Source organism: Anomaloglossus baeobatrachus, chromosome 6 (genome assembly GCF_048569485.1).
Source record: "Anomaloglossus baeobatrachus isolate aAnoBae1 chromosome 6, aAnoBae1.hap1, whole genome shotgun sequence".
NCBI classification, from domain to species: Eukaryota; Metazoa; Chordata; class Amphibia; order Anura; family Aromobatidae; genus Anomaloglossus; species Anomaloglossus baeobatrachus.
In genome coordinates this window covers 330533178-330551811 of record NC_134358.1, presented here as the reverse complement: position 1 = coordinate 330551811, position 18634 = coordinate 330533178, and the positions used below count along the sequence as shown (strand labels likewise).

The 18634-nt window shown below is 42.4% G+C and overlaps 1 protein-coding gene across 7 annotated transcripts in view; it reads right to left on the bottom strand.

Moving 5' to 3' along the window:
* Positions 1-18634, bottom strand: part of LOC142243250 (poly(rC)-binding protein 3-like) — a 1512260-nt gene that overhangs the window by 269804 nt on the left and 1223822 nt on the right. For all 7 annotated transcript variants that reach the window (XM_075314940.1, XM_075314939.1, XM_075314946.1 and 4 more), the window contains one exon: positions 16864-16941. The gene's annotated coding sequence lies outside the window, so the exon portion shown is untranslated. The remainder of the gene's footprint in view (positions 1-16863; positions 16942-18634) is intronic.

Sequence of the window (18634 nt, the reverse complement as noted above, 5' to 3'; positions counted from 1 at the left end):
CCGAACCTTAGGTTTCCTCATCTCTACTTATGAACAGCCTTATAGCATGGGATGGATATGTGTGAAAACTACAGATAGAGCATGTATTTTAAAAGCTGACCTTAGTCTGTATATTGTGTGCAAAGCATCAGCACACAAAACGTTGGTTTGTGTGCACATGAAACAAGTAATAAGTAATATTTGTTTATATTTTGAATATTTATTCAATTATAGTTTTTAACAGCATTAAATATTTTGCTTTTTCACCTTTGTCTTGGTTTGGGAGAGGCTGGCCATTATATTCTTATTAGCAATAGCCACAGCAGTTTAGCTGCAGTGATATCATTGCGTCATTACACAATTCCAAGTGACCAAATACTGATAACGTTTCCTGGATGTGTTAAACACAGTGTTCATTTTGTGAGTTGTATTTAGAATTGTTTGTGATCATTTCAGCTCCCTGTCACTTCACTAGGATGGAGGTAACACTCTGTCAGCGTGAGCTCTTTAATGACGGAGTGCTATGCAGTGTGATCTGCCATTAAGGACACCTATATAAATTCACATTCTTGCTCAGTAGAAGTATTGTATTTGTCTAGGGTGTAAAAGGTTAAAGATTGTCCCATAATAGAAAATTATTAACTTTCTTAATTCTCATTTTTATCATCTCTGCAGTGAGTCTATTGTCACCCTACTCCTTCCATCCAGCTGAATATATACTGAAAAATATTTAGCGTAGTCTCAATCAACACAGCATGTATTATGAGAAGGCCACATGTGTTTAACCTCAGCAAAGACAATCTTGATAATATACTGTTTGTCTCTGCTAAATCAGTTTAAAAAAAAATATTAGACTAATAAAAGCTCCTATACCAATTAACCCATTGCTATTGATAAGTACTGGTAACGGTCTAATGCATATGAGTGCCCTGGACAACCAATTGTCAAGGGATATGTACGGTAAATCTCGCATGTCCAATATCGTATTGCCTTAGTTTTCCCAGAAATAAGTCATTGCTAGACATGTCTTGTGATAGCTCAGTCATAGATAACAAAGGAGCACTCTGCTAAACAAGCGCTCTGCAGAAGAAATGCTCCTGTGTATGAGAGACACAGCCGTGCCGGTTGCCGGCCGAACAGTCTAATGCTGACCAGCCAACTAATGTGTATGGTGGGCTAAATTATCAGCTATTTTGATTTCTGTTATATAAATATATTGAATATTGTCACTCTGATATTCAATAATAGTAATAAACAGTAATAAAAAAGGTACACTATTGAGATATATAGGATGATAATAAACATTATTTGAAGTAATACCCAGTAAAAAACCCTAACGCTCACTAGGTACCAAGTAGATGTAAGGAAGGTTCTGTGTGATAGCCTGTCGAATAAATGGAAATATTATGATATATAAGCAAACTACCATGCTACCACATAAAATCCTAATGATACAAAGTAGTAATCGTCATACACAATGTTGTACAATGATGCACAATGTTGCTTCGCAATAGCACAATATTTATCTCTCCAATATTCAAAAACTGTAGGATGTCTTGCCAGCAGTCTCTAAACAATGGTAGACCAAAGTCTCTTTGGCATATACAGCCAGTCACAGTCAAATCACGTCCTGAGCATAACATCTAGTGCAAGTTTTGGCTTTGCTTATTACCCTCAAGAAGTCCTTACAAGCTTGCCTAAATGTGGTGGACCTCTAATGAGTCCATTGCCGGAGAGTCTCATGATAGAGCTCAATTACTGCGTTGCAGTGGTACACAGAGAAACACAAGGCGCCCTGGCTGGTGGCATTCCTGGATCTGCATACTGAAGATATGTGTCACGTCACTTGCTCTTGGCTACAAAGTCCAGCTACAACCAAAAACCAATGCATTTCAAAGGAACCCGGTTCTTCTTCTTCAGGGTATAGTCAGTGCAGGAAAAGAGTTCTATTAAATAGCCTTAGAGAGTTCACCCACAACAGTTGGAAATTAACCCCCAAAAAATAGCCAGAAGCAAGTTTGGAGCCCAATATTGGGGAGACAAATATTGTTATATCTACGCATCATTCCACAACATTGTGAATATCAATTATTTCTTTGTAACATCAGAATTTTATGTGGTAGCATGGTAGATTCTTTAAAGTGTTCTGAATCCATAGCAAGAGCATTGTAATATCATTTTATAACCTACAGTATTCTCCGAGCAACTCAGTTTCTTTTCCACCACACAAGTAAATACAGTTGCTGCACAGTGTATATCTGTACTCGAATTATCCATAAGAAATGAGCCTCAAGCTTTGTCTTTTAATTGTAATTGTTTTTCCGTAAGATATTAAAAATATGTTTACCTTTTATGCAGACTAAACTGTTTTTAACTTTCTAATGGTTTCCAATAAAAAAGAGAACTTGTCATCAGATTGATGCTGTCGAACCCAGTGGCAGCATGAACCAGACACTGGCCGAGTGATTGGAGACATACTTTGAAATGCTAGCTGAGGACTATGTGTCTCGGCTGACTAGTTTAAGGTAGGTCGTAGGTCTGACGAATGAACACTCCCAGAGAGAGACCTGTCAGACACACGAGTCAATGCGGGGAGAAGTTTCCTAAGACACCCCTTGGCATTAAGAGTAAAGGCTACTTTACACACTGCGATATCGGTCCCGATATCGCTAGTGTGGGTACCCGCCCCCATCTGTTGCACGACACGGGCAAATCGCTGCCTGTGCCGCACAACATCGCCCAGACCTGTCACACATACTTACCTGCCCGGCGACGTCGCTGTGACCGGCGAACCGCCTCCTTTATAAGGGGGCGGTCCGTGCAGTGTCACAGCGACGTCACGGAGCGGCCGCCCAATAGCAGCGGAGGGGCGGAGATGAGCGGGACGTAACATCCCGCCCACCTCCTTCCTTACGCATAGCGGCCGGGAGGCAGGTAAGGAGAGGTTCCTCGTTCCTGCGGCGTCACACATAGCGATGTGTGCTGCCGCAGGAGCGACGAACTACATCGTTACTGCTGCAGTAACGATAATCGAGAATGTCACCGATGAGCGATTTTGCACGTTTTTGCAACGATGCAAAATCGCTCATTGGTGTCACACGCAGCAACATCGCTAATGCGGCCGGATGTACGTCACAAATTCCGTGACCCCAACGACTCCGCATTAGCGATGTCGCAGCGTGTAAAGCCCCCTTAAGAGCTCATTCAGACACCAGTCATTTTTCTGGTATGCAAAAAAAAAAAAAACAGTTCACTATCTACTCATGAGTGTTTTTGATCAGATTTTGGTCATCGTGACCAGTTTTTAAAATCAGAGTTTAAATAGTTTTTCTCCTATGAATAAACCTAACGTAGGTGGTCTTAATGTTTACATTACAATACAACCCACAACCTCAGTTCTTCACAGTCTTCATAGCAGAAATATAGGTTGTAGACATGTATCACTTATAGTCATAATGATTTATTATGGTTTTCCAATGTGTCCACAAAAAATATTGTCTGTCAGTTATTTTTTCCTAATATGACCAGAAAAGAAATAAATACTGAAGTTAATAACCCAGTCTGTGGATATGCTCACCATATACTCATCACCCAAAACCAATTATAGAATACAAAGCAAATGCCATTATATAACTTTCTCACATTGACAAGCAGAATGGTAAATCAGTGTTTTTTTATGAGATATGCAGCATACAGTGCAGTGGTAGTGTGCACAAACCATAATATCAGTTACCAGGCTTCCCACACTGATCCACATCTTCCATGAGACTATGCACGCAGTGGTAGTATCCACAGAGCATCATGTCAGTTACCAGGCTTCTCACCCTGATCTGTGCCTTCCATGAGACTATGCACGCAGTGGTAGTGTCCACAGAGCATCATGTCAGTTACCAGGCTTCTCACCCTGATCCACTCCTTCAATGAGACTATGCACCCAGTGGTAGTGTCCACAGAGTATCATGTCAGTTACCAGGCTTCTCACCCTGATCCACACCTTCCATGAGACTATGCACCCAGTGGTAGTGTCCACAGAGCATCATGTTAGTTACCAGGCTTCTCACCCTGATCCACACCTTCCATGAGACTATGCACCCAGTGGTAGTGTCCACAGAGCATCATGTTAGTTACCAGGCTTCTCACCCTGATCCACACCTTCCATGAGACTATGCACCCAGTGGTAGTGTCCACAGAGCATTATGTCAGATATGAGACTTCTAACACTGATCCATGCCATCCATGAGACTGTGCACCCAGTGGTAGTGTCCTTAGAGCATCATGTCAGTTACCAGGCTTCTCACCCTGATCCACACCTTCCATGAGACTATGCACCCAGTGGTAGTGTCCACAGAGCATCATGTCAGTTACCAGGCTTCTCACCCTGATCCACACCTTCCATGAGACTATGCACCCAGTGGTAGTGTCCACAGAGCATCATGTCAGTTACCAGGCTTCTCACCCTGATCCACACCTTCCATGAGACTATGCACCCAGTGGTAGTGTCCACAGAGCATCATGTCAGTTACCAGGCTTCTCACCCTGATCCACACCTTCCATGAGACTATGCACCCAGTGGTAGTGTCCACAGAGCATCATGTTAGTTACCAGGCTTCTCACCCTGATCCACACCTTCCATGAGACTATGCACCCAGTGGTAGTGTCCACAGAGCATTATGTCAGATATGAGACTTCTAACACTGATCCACACCTTCCATGAGACTGTGCCCCAGTGGTAGTGTCCTTAGAGCATCATGTCAGTTACCAGGCTTCTCACCCTGATCCACACCTTCCATGAGACTATGCACCCAGTGGTAGTGTCCACAGAGCATCATGTCAGTTACCAGGCTTCTCACCCTGATCCACACCTTCCATGAGACTATGCACCCAGTGGTAGTGTCCACAGAGCATCATGTCAGTTACCAGGCTTCTCACCCTGATCCACACCTTCCATGAGACTATGCACCCAGTGGTAGTGTCCACAGAGCATCATGTCAGTTACCAGGCTTCTCACCCTGATCCACACCTTCCATGAGACTATGCACCCAGTGGTAGTGTCCACAGAGCATCATGTCAGTTACCAGGCTTCTCACCCTGATCCACACCTTCCATGAGACTATGCACCCAGTGGTAGTGTCCACAGAGCATCATGTCAGTTACCAGGCTTCTCACCCTGATCCACACCTTCCATGAGACTATGCACCCAGTGGTAGTGTCCACAGAGCATCATGTCAGTTACCAGGCTTCTCACCCTGATCCACACCTTCCATGAGACTATGCACCCAGTGGTAGTGTCCACAGAGCATCATGTCAGTTACCAGGCTTCTCACCCTGATCCACACCTTCCATGAGACTATGCACCCAGTAGTAGTGTCCACAGAGCATCATGTCAGTTACCAGGCTTCTCACCCTGATCCACACCTTCCATGAGACTATGCACCCAGTGGTAGTGTCCACAGAGCATCATGTCAGTTATGAGACTTCTAACACTGATCCATGCCATCCATGAGACTACACACATGACACAGCACACAGTGATCAGTCCTAGACTGGAAACAAATCCTGCTTTTTTTTCAAAAAGTGTTTATTTCCAAGGGGCTTTAGATCTGTATTCATATATCCCACTATAATTTTCTTCTGCATGAGCTCTTTCCATGAAAAAGCTGATTTTGTAATAATGATGTGACAAGAAGGAGAAGAGAAATGCTATTGCTCAGTCATATATTTTAGTTCGCTCATTATCTCAATAACCTGTTCAATTACATAATTATTGCCTGTCCCTAGCGTCCCTGCAATGAATCAAACAGGTTTCCATTTACGTGAATAGGAGACTTTGAGAAGCTGAATGCCCTAGCATTGGTAGCTCACCCTCTTCATTTCCTATGACATTGGAGGAGGGCTGGGGCATTGTACACCTCTTTCCACACAGTGATTGCAGAGCATGCTGTTCCATTCAGCTCTGGCACCAGGATGTTTAACTAGGAATTAAGAGATGTATCAATGTCACTGTGTTATTGTCGTGCGCTCTATGACTCCTCCAGCAACTGCTGATTCTTTTTTACAGCGAGCTTAAATAAAAGCTACCAAATATTTTAGGAAGACAAAAAAAACACAAAATGGGATAGTTTGCTGTCAGGGTGATCTTGTTAACTGATTTGCCTTGAGCCTTGTTTCAATCAGACAAAGTGTCCTATAATAGATCAGCTAGAAATGGAAACGACTGTTTATTTTTAACCCATCCTAAAATACATGAAACTTTGGAAATGCAGATGTGATACTGGAGAGGTATACTTGTATTACTAATAGCACATTGTCAAAGCTACAACAGTTGTCTATTGGATAATTGACTGCTTGAGGTTATTTCCATGTTATTGTGATAATAATTACAGTAGAACCCCCCAGAAAACTGACCATAGTGCTGCCGTCAGAAAGGTGTAATGTATAGCAAGTCCTACAACAATATACAGTGGTGCCTTGCACATTTGACAACCACAATTTTCGATATGTGTTTAATTTTAACTTCATCCCTTACTACCATAATAACACCTCTAAAGGCCCTGTCACACACAGAGATAAATCTTTGGCAGATCTGTGGTTGCAGTGAAATCATGGACATATTGTTCCATTTGTACACAGCCACAAACCTGGCACTGATTGTCCACAATTTCACTGCAACCACAGATCTGCCGCAGATTTATCTCTGTGTGTGACAGGGCCTTTAGGGGTACTTTGCACGTTGCGACATCACTACTGCGATATCGTCGGGGTCAAATCGAAAGTGACGCACATCCGGCGCCGGTAATGACGTCGCAACGTGTAAAGCCTAGATGCGCCGATAAACGATCGCAAAAGCGTCGTAAATCGGTGATCTGTGTAGTGTCGGTCATTTTCATAATTTCGCACCAATAGGAGATACGATGTTGTTCCTCATTCCTGCGGCAGCACACATCGCTGTGTGTGAAGCCGCAGGAGCGAGGAACATCTCCTTACCTACCTCCACCGGCTATACGGAAGGAAGGAGGTGGGCGGGATGTTACGTCCCACTCATCTCCGCCCCTCTGCTTCTATTGGCCGCAAAAGCGTCGTAAATCGGTGATCTGTGTAGTGTCGGTCATTTTCATAATTTCGCACCAATAGGAGATACGATGTTGTTCCTCATTCCTGCGGCAGCACACATCGCTGTGTGTGAAGCCGCAGGAGCGAGGAACATCTCCTTACCTACCTCCACCGGCTATACGGAAGGAAGGAGGTGGGCGGGATGTTACGTCCCACTCATCTCCGCCCCTCTGCTTCTATTGGCCGCCTGCCGTGTGACGTCGCTGTGACGCCGCACGACCCGCCCCCTTAGGAAGGAGGCGGGTCGCCGGCCAGAGCGACGTCGCAGGGCAGGTAAGTACGTATGAAGCTGCCGTAGCGATAATGTTCGCTACGGCAGCTATCACAAGAGAGTAAGTAACAAGTAACCCAGTGTATTGTTAGATAGAACTGTCATGGCTGCCACCTTCTCTAAGGCCTCTTTCACAAATGAGTTTTTTTGCATCAGTTACAATCTGTTTTGTGACTGATGCAACGGATCCATCCCACATTGTGTTAAAACTGATGTGATGGATCCTGTAAAAAAAACGGATCTGTTGTATAATTTTTTTTTACCATGTGAAAGTTTGGTAGTAAAAACCTATATTTTTCCTCCCGATTCAGAGATTCAGCCAGGCACTGTTCTATCCCATCTGAGCATGCTCTGTTTAAAAAAACGGAAACCGTCGCTGGATTCCGTCATAGAACGAATCCTGCGCCCATAGGCTTCCATTCTAAAAGATGATGCACAGCGACGGATACAGCGCTGGATTTGTTTTTTTTCACATTTTGATGGATTGTGACTGATGGCAAAAAACTGATGTGTGAAAGGGGCCTAAGAAGAGTATGACCGCAAGTATGTGATTTACATACATGCAGTCCCGTGCCGACTAAACCGCTTCCAGCCTCGCTTTATGCAGGGAGTATTGAGCAAGGCCTGATAAAGGCTAGTCGAAATGTGTCTGGATGTATGCAAAATCATTCCAGCAGTCACAACTGCTCCTAGCGCCGGCAGCGGAGAATCTTCACAGTGTGCAATATGCGGAGTCACAAGTCTGAAGTCACATAGAGTGACCTGAATACAAGAACTCACGTCTCAAGGCCAAAAGTGGCTTTTTTATTTGGTGCTAATATTTGTGGTCTCTACAAATGGACCAATCTTTACAGGATTCTCTGTGGGTGTACCTTCTCTCTTCTCTGCATTATTAACCTTTGAGCAACACTCCCTTGGTAGCAGGTATTCTTTTTAAGGAATTTTGCTCGTTCAATTATTTTGAGCCCATAGCCTCAGTGAAGCATAAAATAAAAACTAAATAAAATTACACTGAGGTAGAAAACGTTGAGACCAGCACAATCCATAAGTAAAGATCTTTCATTATTTAATCCAGATTAACAACATAAGGCACTCCAGCACAAGGTACAGAGCATAATGGAAGGTGAAAGCGGCAACGTGTTTCTGACCTAAACTGGTCCTCAGTCATTGGGGCAGTGATTAAGGACCAGTTTAGGTCAGAAATCTGGATTAAATAAAGAAAGATTTGTACTTATGGATTGTGCTGGTCTCAACATTTTTTACCTCTTTGCACATCTTGGTGCCTGTTGACTGTGCGCTGCACACAGGTGGGCTGACCTTGCTTTTTTCATTTATTTACACTCCCTAGTTCTAGCACTGCCCCTCAGCCACTGCTCTAGTCTTTGTTGATCAGTTGCAGCTGTCGCGTCACAATAGAAGTGGTGCAGCCAATCACCATGCTCAGCTGTTCACGCAGTTTATATCTCTCAGTCTAAAGGTACCGTCACACTAAGCGATGCTCCAGCGATCCCATCAGCAACCTGACCTGGCAGGGATCGCTGGAATGTCGCTACACGGGTTGCTGGTGAGCTGTCAAACAGGCAGATCTCACCAGCAACCAGTGACCAGCCCCCAGCCCGCAGCGACGCGTGGAAGCAATGCTGCGCTTGGTAACTAAGGTAAATATCTGGTAACCAACCCGATATTTACCTTGGTTACCAGCGCACACCGCTTGGCGCTGGCTCCCTGCACTCCTAGCTAGAGTACACATCAGGTTAATTACCCGATGTGTTGTCTGGCTATGTGTGCAGGGAGCAGGGAGCCGGCACTGGCAGCGTGAGAGCGGCGGACGCTGGTAACGAAGGTAAATATCGGGTAACCAAGGAAAGGGCTTCTTGGTTACCCGATATTTACATTGGTTATCAGCGTCCGCAGAAGCCGGCTCCCTGCTCACTGCATATTCAGTTGTTGCTCTGTCGCTGTGACACACAGCGATGTGTGCTTCACAGCGGGAGAGCAACAACTAAAAAATGGTCCAGGACATTCAGCAACAACCGGCAACCTCACAGCAGGGGCCAGGTTGTTGCTGGATGTCACACACAGCGACATCGCTAGCAACATCGCTGTTGTGTCACAAAAGTCGTGCCTCAGCAGCGATGTTGCTAGCAATGTTACTTAGTGAGACGTGGCCTTTAGAGCAGTTAAAAAGGAACAAGATCACACTTGAGTTAGGTGAGCTCATTATAATGACCCATTTATTCACAAATGTGTTCAAGGCAGACTTCATGGCTAGCTGCTTGATTACTGTATATACACGAGTAGCAGGAGGACTGTACATTATTTTCTGATTAAGAGGTGGACACACTACTCTTGACCATATAATATAAATGTGATCATAAAATTGTCAAAAGAAAAGACAATTCAGATGGCTTTTTATAGGGGCACAGCTACTCAATCATCGACTATTCTGGATATTTGTATATAGTAGGTTAGGAAGCTGCAGGCCACTGCAGGACCCATTAGTGAACCTCTGCCAGTTTTAGACAAAGTGTAGATTTGTATAAATTGAAAAATAGGGCACCCATATTTTAAATTGCTGTACCAACAAGACAGTCCCAACACACTAAATGGCGTCTTTTTAGAGACAGTCATTTATTAGCATCTTGGATCTCATTTGGTCTTAGTCAAACCACAGCAATTCATCATAACTTAGATTCTCTCAGTTGCCACAAATTAAATTGAGCTAAGGAATGACATGGTCTGAATAGGAAGTTCTACCTTGTCCCGGAGATGCTCTATAATATTACAAGGGTGGTTCACCCATATTTTTTATTGTCTAGTTCGATATTATATTGAGAAACAATGTTTCTCTTAAATACCTTGTGTTGGCAATAGTGCTTGTGAGAGGCGCTATTGCAGACCGCTGTTCCCCGCTCCAGTGACGTCACGTCAAGTGCCGCAAACGTCACATCCCTGCGGCCAGCTGCAGTCTTCCTGACTCACTGAGCTGTGGGCGGTGTTTCACCGCTGTCACAGCACAGCATGTCTCCTGCCTACAGCGTTCTGCTGTGAGGGAGGAGGGAGCAGGGAGCAGAGGGGCTGTGACGAGCGGTGAAACACCGCTCACAGCTCAGTGAGTCAGGAAAACTGCAGCTAGCCGAAGGGATGTGACGTGTGCGGAACTTGACGTGACGTCACTGGAGCGGGAAACAGCGGTCTGCAATAGCGCCTCTCACAGGAACTATTGCCAACACAAGGTATTTGAGAGAAACATTGTTTCTCAATATAATATCGAACTAGACAATAAAAAATATAGGCGAACCACCACTTTAAGATTTTGGCTCTGTTCAAGCCAAGAAAACATGAAAAACTTGCTTACATGGAACCAAACCATGACTATGCAACCATTGTAGTAGTCTTACTGTAAGTGTTTCTGCCATAGGTTTAAAAGCTACCATAAAGGAATGGGGTATGTTAGGCTATAATACAAGGCAATCATACTGTAACAAGTTAAACCCTTTTGTCCAAACCTCAATCCATAATCATTTTTATTTTGTGCTACTTTGCCCACTGGTGCCTTGTCTTGTTGTATCCCTTAGGCCCCCTTCACACACACGTGTCTCCAGTACGTGCTAGGTCCGTGCCCACATGTACCGGAGACACGGGCACACGTAAACCCTTTAAAAACAATGGGTTTATGTGCACGCACGTGTGCTGCCATTGGCCCGTGCCTCCGTGTGGCGCAGACGTGTGTCCGTGTGCTCCACACGGATGCATGTCCATTTTTCTCCGGCAGCACGGGTGTCACGTGGCCCGCACACGTACCACGCAGATGTAGTGTGAATGTGGTCCCGTGTGACACGCGCCGGAGAAAACACACGTGTCAGAGAAAAAAAATAACAAACCTTTACTCACCTTCTCCAGCCCTGCTGTCTCTGCCGCTGTTGTCACTTGCTGCCGACCGCCGCTTATTATGCTCATTTAATATTCACTGCACTGCGACCGGAAGCCGCAGCAGCAGGGAGTCGGCAGGACCGGAGACCGCAGATCAGCACCACGGACAGCGACGCCTGGGACAGGTGAGCAGAAAGTTCTCGTTCTCCGTGTGTTATCACATAAACACTGCACACGGAAGCGAAAATGCACCTTTGACACGTCCGTGAAAATCATGCACGTGTTTCACGGACGTGTGAAGGGGTCCTTAGATAGCATGGTATTCCAATTGGTCATTGCTAATTATCGTGTGGTTGCGCATTCCAACCAATTAATTGGAGCATTATTGGTGTCTTCAGTTGCAGTTTCCTTGACAGAGAATTTGTCAGAAAGATTCTGGACATCCTCCTCAGACCCATTTACCTCAATCACATCATTCTCAGTATACTCTCAATATTGCTGCATGAGATTACCTCAAGTTGTCATCAATTTCTGAAATACTGGCCCCAGCGAGTTTAGCACCGATCACCAAGCTTGTTCAAAGTCACTCCGAATACTCAAATATCTCATTCTAATGTGGATTCCCACTGAAACTAGTGCACAGAAAACTTAGTCCTTTAAATTATATACTATATCAAGGTGTCAAGTGTCTAATTTCTAAATGAACAAGGTCCTCTCGAGAAATGGAAGACATCTCTATTAGTCAGTTGTCATTCAGTCTGCTATATAGCATATTTACAGTTATAATGACTATTATCTACTGAATTGCACATTTCCCCATATATAACTTCAGTAATTATGGTGTCATATCTATCTTTACCTTCTAAAATATTGCCAGATAGCATGATGAAAATCAATAGGGCCCAAAATCTAACAGTACCAAACAACTAGTGTATCAGTAGTGTACCACATAGTAGAAGTGCTCCCTTTTTTGTCCCACAAAGTAATAGTGTCACCTTTTCTACCACAAATAATAATAGTGCTACCATATAGCAAAAGTGTTTTCTCAATGGCCTCACACAGAAGTAATTCCTCTTTTATGCTCCCACATAGTATTAATACCCACCATTGTACATACTACACTGTAAAAATGTCCCTATTGTGTCCCCCTCAAATATTAAAGGTGTGTTTACTATCATTGCAATACAAAGAGAAGCCCTGCGTCACTGAAAAGATAGGTGCTCTGAGGTAAAAAAACATATACAAAAAGGGAGATAACCCCGGCACACTACTGCTCCCAAAAAGGCAATGATACATTAATTTGTATGCAAAAAAATTGTTTTATTGACAAATTTATTCAATATTTCATCACATGTACTTGGTCCAAAAATTATAATTGACGTTTCGGCTGGAGGCCTTCGTCAGTATGGACTTTTTTATCATATACTTATAGATATAAGTGAAGATATATGGCAGTTAAGCCGCAAAATAACATGTGGAAAGTCTCTCAAAATCCTTATCTGTGACTTTAGGAGGACTTCGGGTAATAAATGTACATAAACAATTTTTTGGCAGGCTGAATCGTGGATAAATTCTATACTCCTATAGGGAAGCAGAAATGACTGTCAGCAGTGGGACCCCCCAGCATTTGCAGGACCCTCCTCTCTGAACACATGTCCAGCAGCCATTAGGGAAGGTCATATTCTCCCACCGGTTATACCGGATTCTCTCCCCCTCCTGGACCAGTTAGGATTGTATAGAATTATCCACATTCCTGTTGCAAATGCTGGGGGGTCCCACTGCTGACAGTCATTTCTGCTTCCCTATAGGAGTATAGAATTTATCCACGATTCAGACGATTGGTTATACCATATATGACAATACTACCCAATATACGTTATCTCATTGAAGACGTGGTGTCCATAGTTTTGGAACCCTCTCTCCCTTCACATCACAGCATATGGTCACAGTGCCTGCCAAAAAATTGTTTATGTACATTTATTACCCGAAGTCCTCCTAAAGTCACAGATAGGATTTTGAGAGACTTTCCACATGTTATTTTGCGGCTTAACTGCCATATATCTTCACTTATATCTATAAGTATATGATAAAAAAGTCCATACTGACGAAGGCCTCCAGCCGAAACGTCAATTATAATTTTTGGACCAAGTACATGTGATGAAATATTGAATAAATTTGTCAATAAAACAATTTTTTTGCATACAAATTAATGTATCATTGCCTTTTTGGGAGCGGTAGTGTGCCGGGGTTATCTCCCTTTTTGTTTACTATCATTGTGCCTCTAAGCAGTGAACAGTAGACAATAGTGTCTCTGAACTGACATTGCCCCCTTTTTCCCACAAAAATATAAATTAAAACTTATATTCCCTTTAGCACGAACCCACATTAAGTAGATAGGCTGAGACATCTGCCGGCTTTTACATTCAGGAAATGCCAATGCCTTATGTATCATGCTACTACATTGTAGGCGTAAGCGTGAAGCAGCTTGTGTCTTATACAAGGGCATTATGTCCTAATGTGTATAAAGATAGAGTGGCTCTCATCTGGAGATCCAGTGCATTGAGCCACAAGGGTCTGTTATCCCAGATGCCCTGGGGGACTGTGGTAAGTTCCATGATTAACCTACCCTCTTGCCACCTGTATGTTAAACTATGAAATTTCCAATCATTTTCTTGCCTACTTTAGCGTTAACATGGAAAAGGACAATACCTAGTATATTGTATTGTATTCACATGTGGCAGGTTTATTGCAGAGATTTTTGCTATTTCATAGTAACAAACCAATAGTGTCCCTGCACAACAAAAAATTAACCTTTATTTGAGAGAGCACAAAGGTGACATGTTTACAGTGTAGTGGGTGCAATGGTATACAGTATTATTGTGGGGGGAGATGTAAAATAGAATTATTTCTGTTTGGGGCCTAAAAGGCGCACGGTTTCTGTTAGAGGCCACTGATATTGCTTTTACTACGTGGTTCTATTAGTGTGTGGTAGAAGGGAAGGTGGAAATATTACCTGGAAATGTGGTATTACAGATTCTATGAGTTTACAGAATTTTTAATTTCCTGAATTCTTTATAATATATCTACAATATATGCAAATGGAATATAAAATTATCTTTTGCCCACCTTCACACTTATATGACAGATTATGAGTAGATTATATGTATTAGCAAACATAAAATAAACTCAGAAATAAAGCATGTCCAACCCCAATTACATAAATGTTGGGACGTTGCATAAGATATAAGGAAAACAAGAATGCAATTATTTGGAAATCTCTTATAGCATGTTTTATCCACTGCAGAACACAGAATGCATATCAGATTCTGAAAGTTAGACATTTTTCTATTTCAGGGAAAAACTTGACTCATTCAGTAATTGATAGCAGCAATACATCTAAAAAAAGTGGGAACAGTGTTAACAAAAGCCTGGAATAATAAGTGATACTAAAGAAAAACAGCTGGAGGGTCAATTTTCAACAAATTCACATGACTGTGTATAAAAAGAGCATGCTAGAGAGGCAGAGTCTCTCAAAAGCAAAGAAAATCAGAGGTTCACCAATCTGTGAACAACTGCATCTAAAACTTGTTGAACAATTTCAGAATAATGTTCCTCTATGTAAATTGCACACACTTTGAATATTCCATTATCTATAGTACAAAATATCAAAAGCTTCAAAGGTTCTGTGCTCAAGTGACAAGGACGAAGGTCAATATTGTGTGCTCATGATCTATGAGCCCCCAAGCAACACTGCATTAAAAACAGGCAAGATTCAGTCATGCAGATCCCTAAGAAACTTTGTTTGGGAACCAAATTCACCATGCAATTCACAATTGCAAGTTAAAACCCTATCATGCAAAGAAAAAGCCATATATGAACACAGTCCAGGAACACTGCTGTATTTTTTGAACCAAAGCTGAAATAAAAAGGACTAGAACAAAATGGAAAACTTTCTGTGTTCACATGACTCAAAATGTTAAATTCTTTATGAAACCATAGCCATTGTGTTCTGTGACTTCAAGAGGAGAGGGAGTGTCCATCCAGCTTGTCATCAGTGCACAGATCGAAAGTCTGCATCTCTTATGGTATAGGGTTGCATTAGTACTTATGGCATGAGCAGCTTATACATATTGAAAAGCACCATCAAAGCTGAGTATTATATAAAGGTGTTAGATTAACATTTGATTCCTTATCTCACGGAAATCCTTGTATATTTCAGCAAGAATATGCTAAACCCCATGCTGCATCCATCACACCATCACAACAGCATGGCTTCACAGAAGAGTTTGTTATGAACTGTTCCCCTGCAGTCCACACTTTACACTAATAGAACACATTTGCTGCATTATGAAATGATAAATCTGGCAAAGACTCAGGGCTGAAGAGCAGCTAGAACCCTACATCAGACAAAAATGGGACAACAGTCTTCCCCCAAACTCCATGGGTCTCCTCAATTCCCAGATGTTTACAGACAATTGTAAAAAGAAGGGATGCTACACATGGTAGACCTGGCCCTGTCCCAACTATTTTGAGATGTGTTACTGACATCAATTTCTAAATCAGTTATTTTTTTTCAAATGAGAGGTAAAAATGTCCAACTTTCACGTTTTGATATGTGTTTCATGTTCTGTTGTGAATAAAATATGACTGAGAGTTTTCCCAATAAAGTGCATTCTTGTTTTGCTTACATTTTGCACAGCATTTCACACATTTTTGTCATTAGGGTTGTAATACAATGCCTACTAACAAAATACTGTGCATAGAAAACCATGTTAAACCATATTCCAAGAGTCTTTTAATTAAACAGGACCTCCTAAATAGAGGGAGACCATCTGAAAAGGAATGCTTTACACATTTTTTTACTTAATAAAACCATATCCTAGTAAATATTCTACTGCTTTTAGCTAAAGTCATACTTTTTGTTTTCCTTACTTGATTATGTGGGCATCTGGCCTGAACCTCTGCTAGCAGCATTCTAGATATATTACAGTAGCCACATGGACCATAGATAACAATAGACCAGAGATGATCATTGCCTGCGTTAGGTGAGTCTTGAAGACAAGTGTTATAAGATGTGCACAGATCATTGTGTAGGGAGGAAATCAGGGTTATCCATGCCCATCGCCTGAATGATGAGATCCTGTGACATCCACGACTTATTAAGCTGTTACAATCCTTTGCATGGTGATAAGGAGATGACTGCTGAAAAGGGATTTCATTGATACAAAGCAGGAAGCAACAGCCTACTATTACGCTCCATGGCTAAAGGGAAAACTTTGGCCCTTTTGGTTAGGGGAGATTCACTAAGATCAATTTGAACCAAAAATACCTTTTGCCAAATGTTGGAAACTTTTTGCATGTCGCTATTTGCTGTTTTAAAATGTGTCTAGAAAGACGTGCAGCTTATAAGTGATGGGGTGCGGCTTAAATGTCAACATTGTGCCAACTATGCAGTATAACTATACAGTTACAGCAATATGTCCGACATATTAGTCGAAATTTCTCCATAATAGTATAAAACTAAATAATCCCTCTGTTTTCAAAATACACATTATCTGCATGGGACACGTCTACTAATAAGGAACAATTGTGTTTTAACTCATTCATTAAACAATCATGATTTTACATACCCGTCTGCTTCTGGAATTGCAATCTTATATTTCTACAGGAAGAGGACAGGAAAACTCCAAAATCCAAAGTATTTCTCTCTGTAAAAAGGATATTTCAGTTTAAGTATAGGAAAATCTTTTCTATTTTAGATAAAATACTTTTTGGCCATTTTTAGCCCTTGTGCTAGTCATGCAGTACATGTATAATTATATCTACTTGTTCGTAATACATATGATGTCAATATATTAATCCTCATAGGACAGTTAAGATTTTATAGAGCGACTTAATATCTTATAAGCAATATCCGTGACAGGTATTTCTTTTACATATAGGCTATGAGTGTTATACATGACAGTTACTCTCTAGAAATTGGATGTAGAGAGGGATCGCTTTGTTTAGGGCTGTGATAACTTAGATTACATGTTTAGAAAAAGAACAAACTTTTTTAGTATTTCTACAGTTCAGTTAATCAACAGAGCCTACGAATTGGGCTGCTGTTTAGTGCTGTAGAGGGAGATTGGAAAGTAATTCTTGTAGAAGTACCATGCAAAAAATTTTTGGCAGGTGTAGAAAAAATGCTGAAAGCAAGGAGGAGAAATCCCGCTCCACAGATATAAAAGTCTACTTTATTGGTACATATAAAATCTAAAAAACACCAACGCGTTTCTGGTGTGTTAATAACCTTTATTCATGGTATTTATACTAAAGGTGCTGGCAAAAAAGAATGACTGAGGGTATTACAAATGTAGGGGGATCAACCAGTATGCATACATAGACAGCTGAGATGCCAAAAAAGAGAGAAGTATGCAGAAAAAACGGGATCACCAATATTGCTTTTATTTATTAACATGAAGCAAAAAAACAAATTACAAGGAAACATAGGCTACAAAACCCCCAAAGGGGTATCTGTAATAAGGCTAACCGCCATCCTCATGAACCAGGCAAGCTCACACTTAACACTAGAAGTCCCAGAGAGGGGTCATTTAACATTTCTACCTTTGGAACCCAGAGACGGGTCGAATGACCTAAAGGATTTTAGCTAACATCCTTTGTTGAGGTGGATCAACACAATTGGCCCCTGCAGATTCCTCAGGCAATGGCCACATTTACAAATGAAAGGATTCTAATTGGAGCCATCAGAGTTGTCAGTTGTTAGTTTGGACTAAAGGTACCGTCACACTAAGCGATGCTCCAGCGATCCCACCAGCAACCTGTCCTGGCAGGGATCGCTGGAGCGTCGCTACACGGGTTGCTGGTGAGCTGTCACACAGGCAGATCTCACCAGCAACCAGTGACCAGCCCCCAGCCAGCAGCGACGCGTGAAAGCATGCTGCGCTTGGTAACTAAGGTAAATATTGGGTAACCAACCCGATATTTACCTTGGTTACCAGCGCACACCGCTTAGCGCTGGCTCCCTGCACACCTAGCCACAGTACACATCGGGTTAATTACCCAATGTGTACTCTGCAACGTGGGCAGGCAGTAGGGAGCCGGCTTCTGCGGACGCTGGTAACCACGGTAAACATCGGGTAACCATGAAGCCCTTCCCTTGGTTACCCAATATTTACCTTCGTTACCAGCGTCCGCCGCTCTCACGCTGCCAGTGCCGGCTCCCTGTTCCCTGCACTCCTAGCCACAGTACACATTGGGTTAATTACCTGATGTATACTCCAGCTACGTGTGCAGAGAGCAGGGAGCCGGCACTGACAGTGTGTGAGAGCGGCGGACGCTGGTAATGAAGGTAAATATCGGGTAACCAAAGGAAGAACGTCTTGGTTACCCGATGTTTAC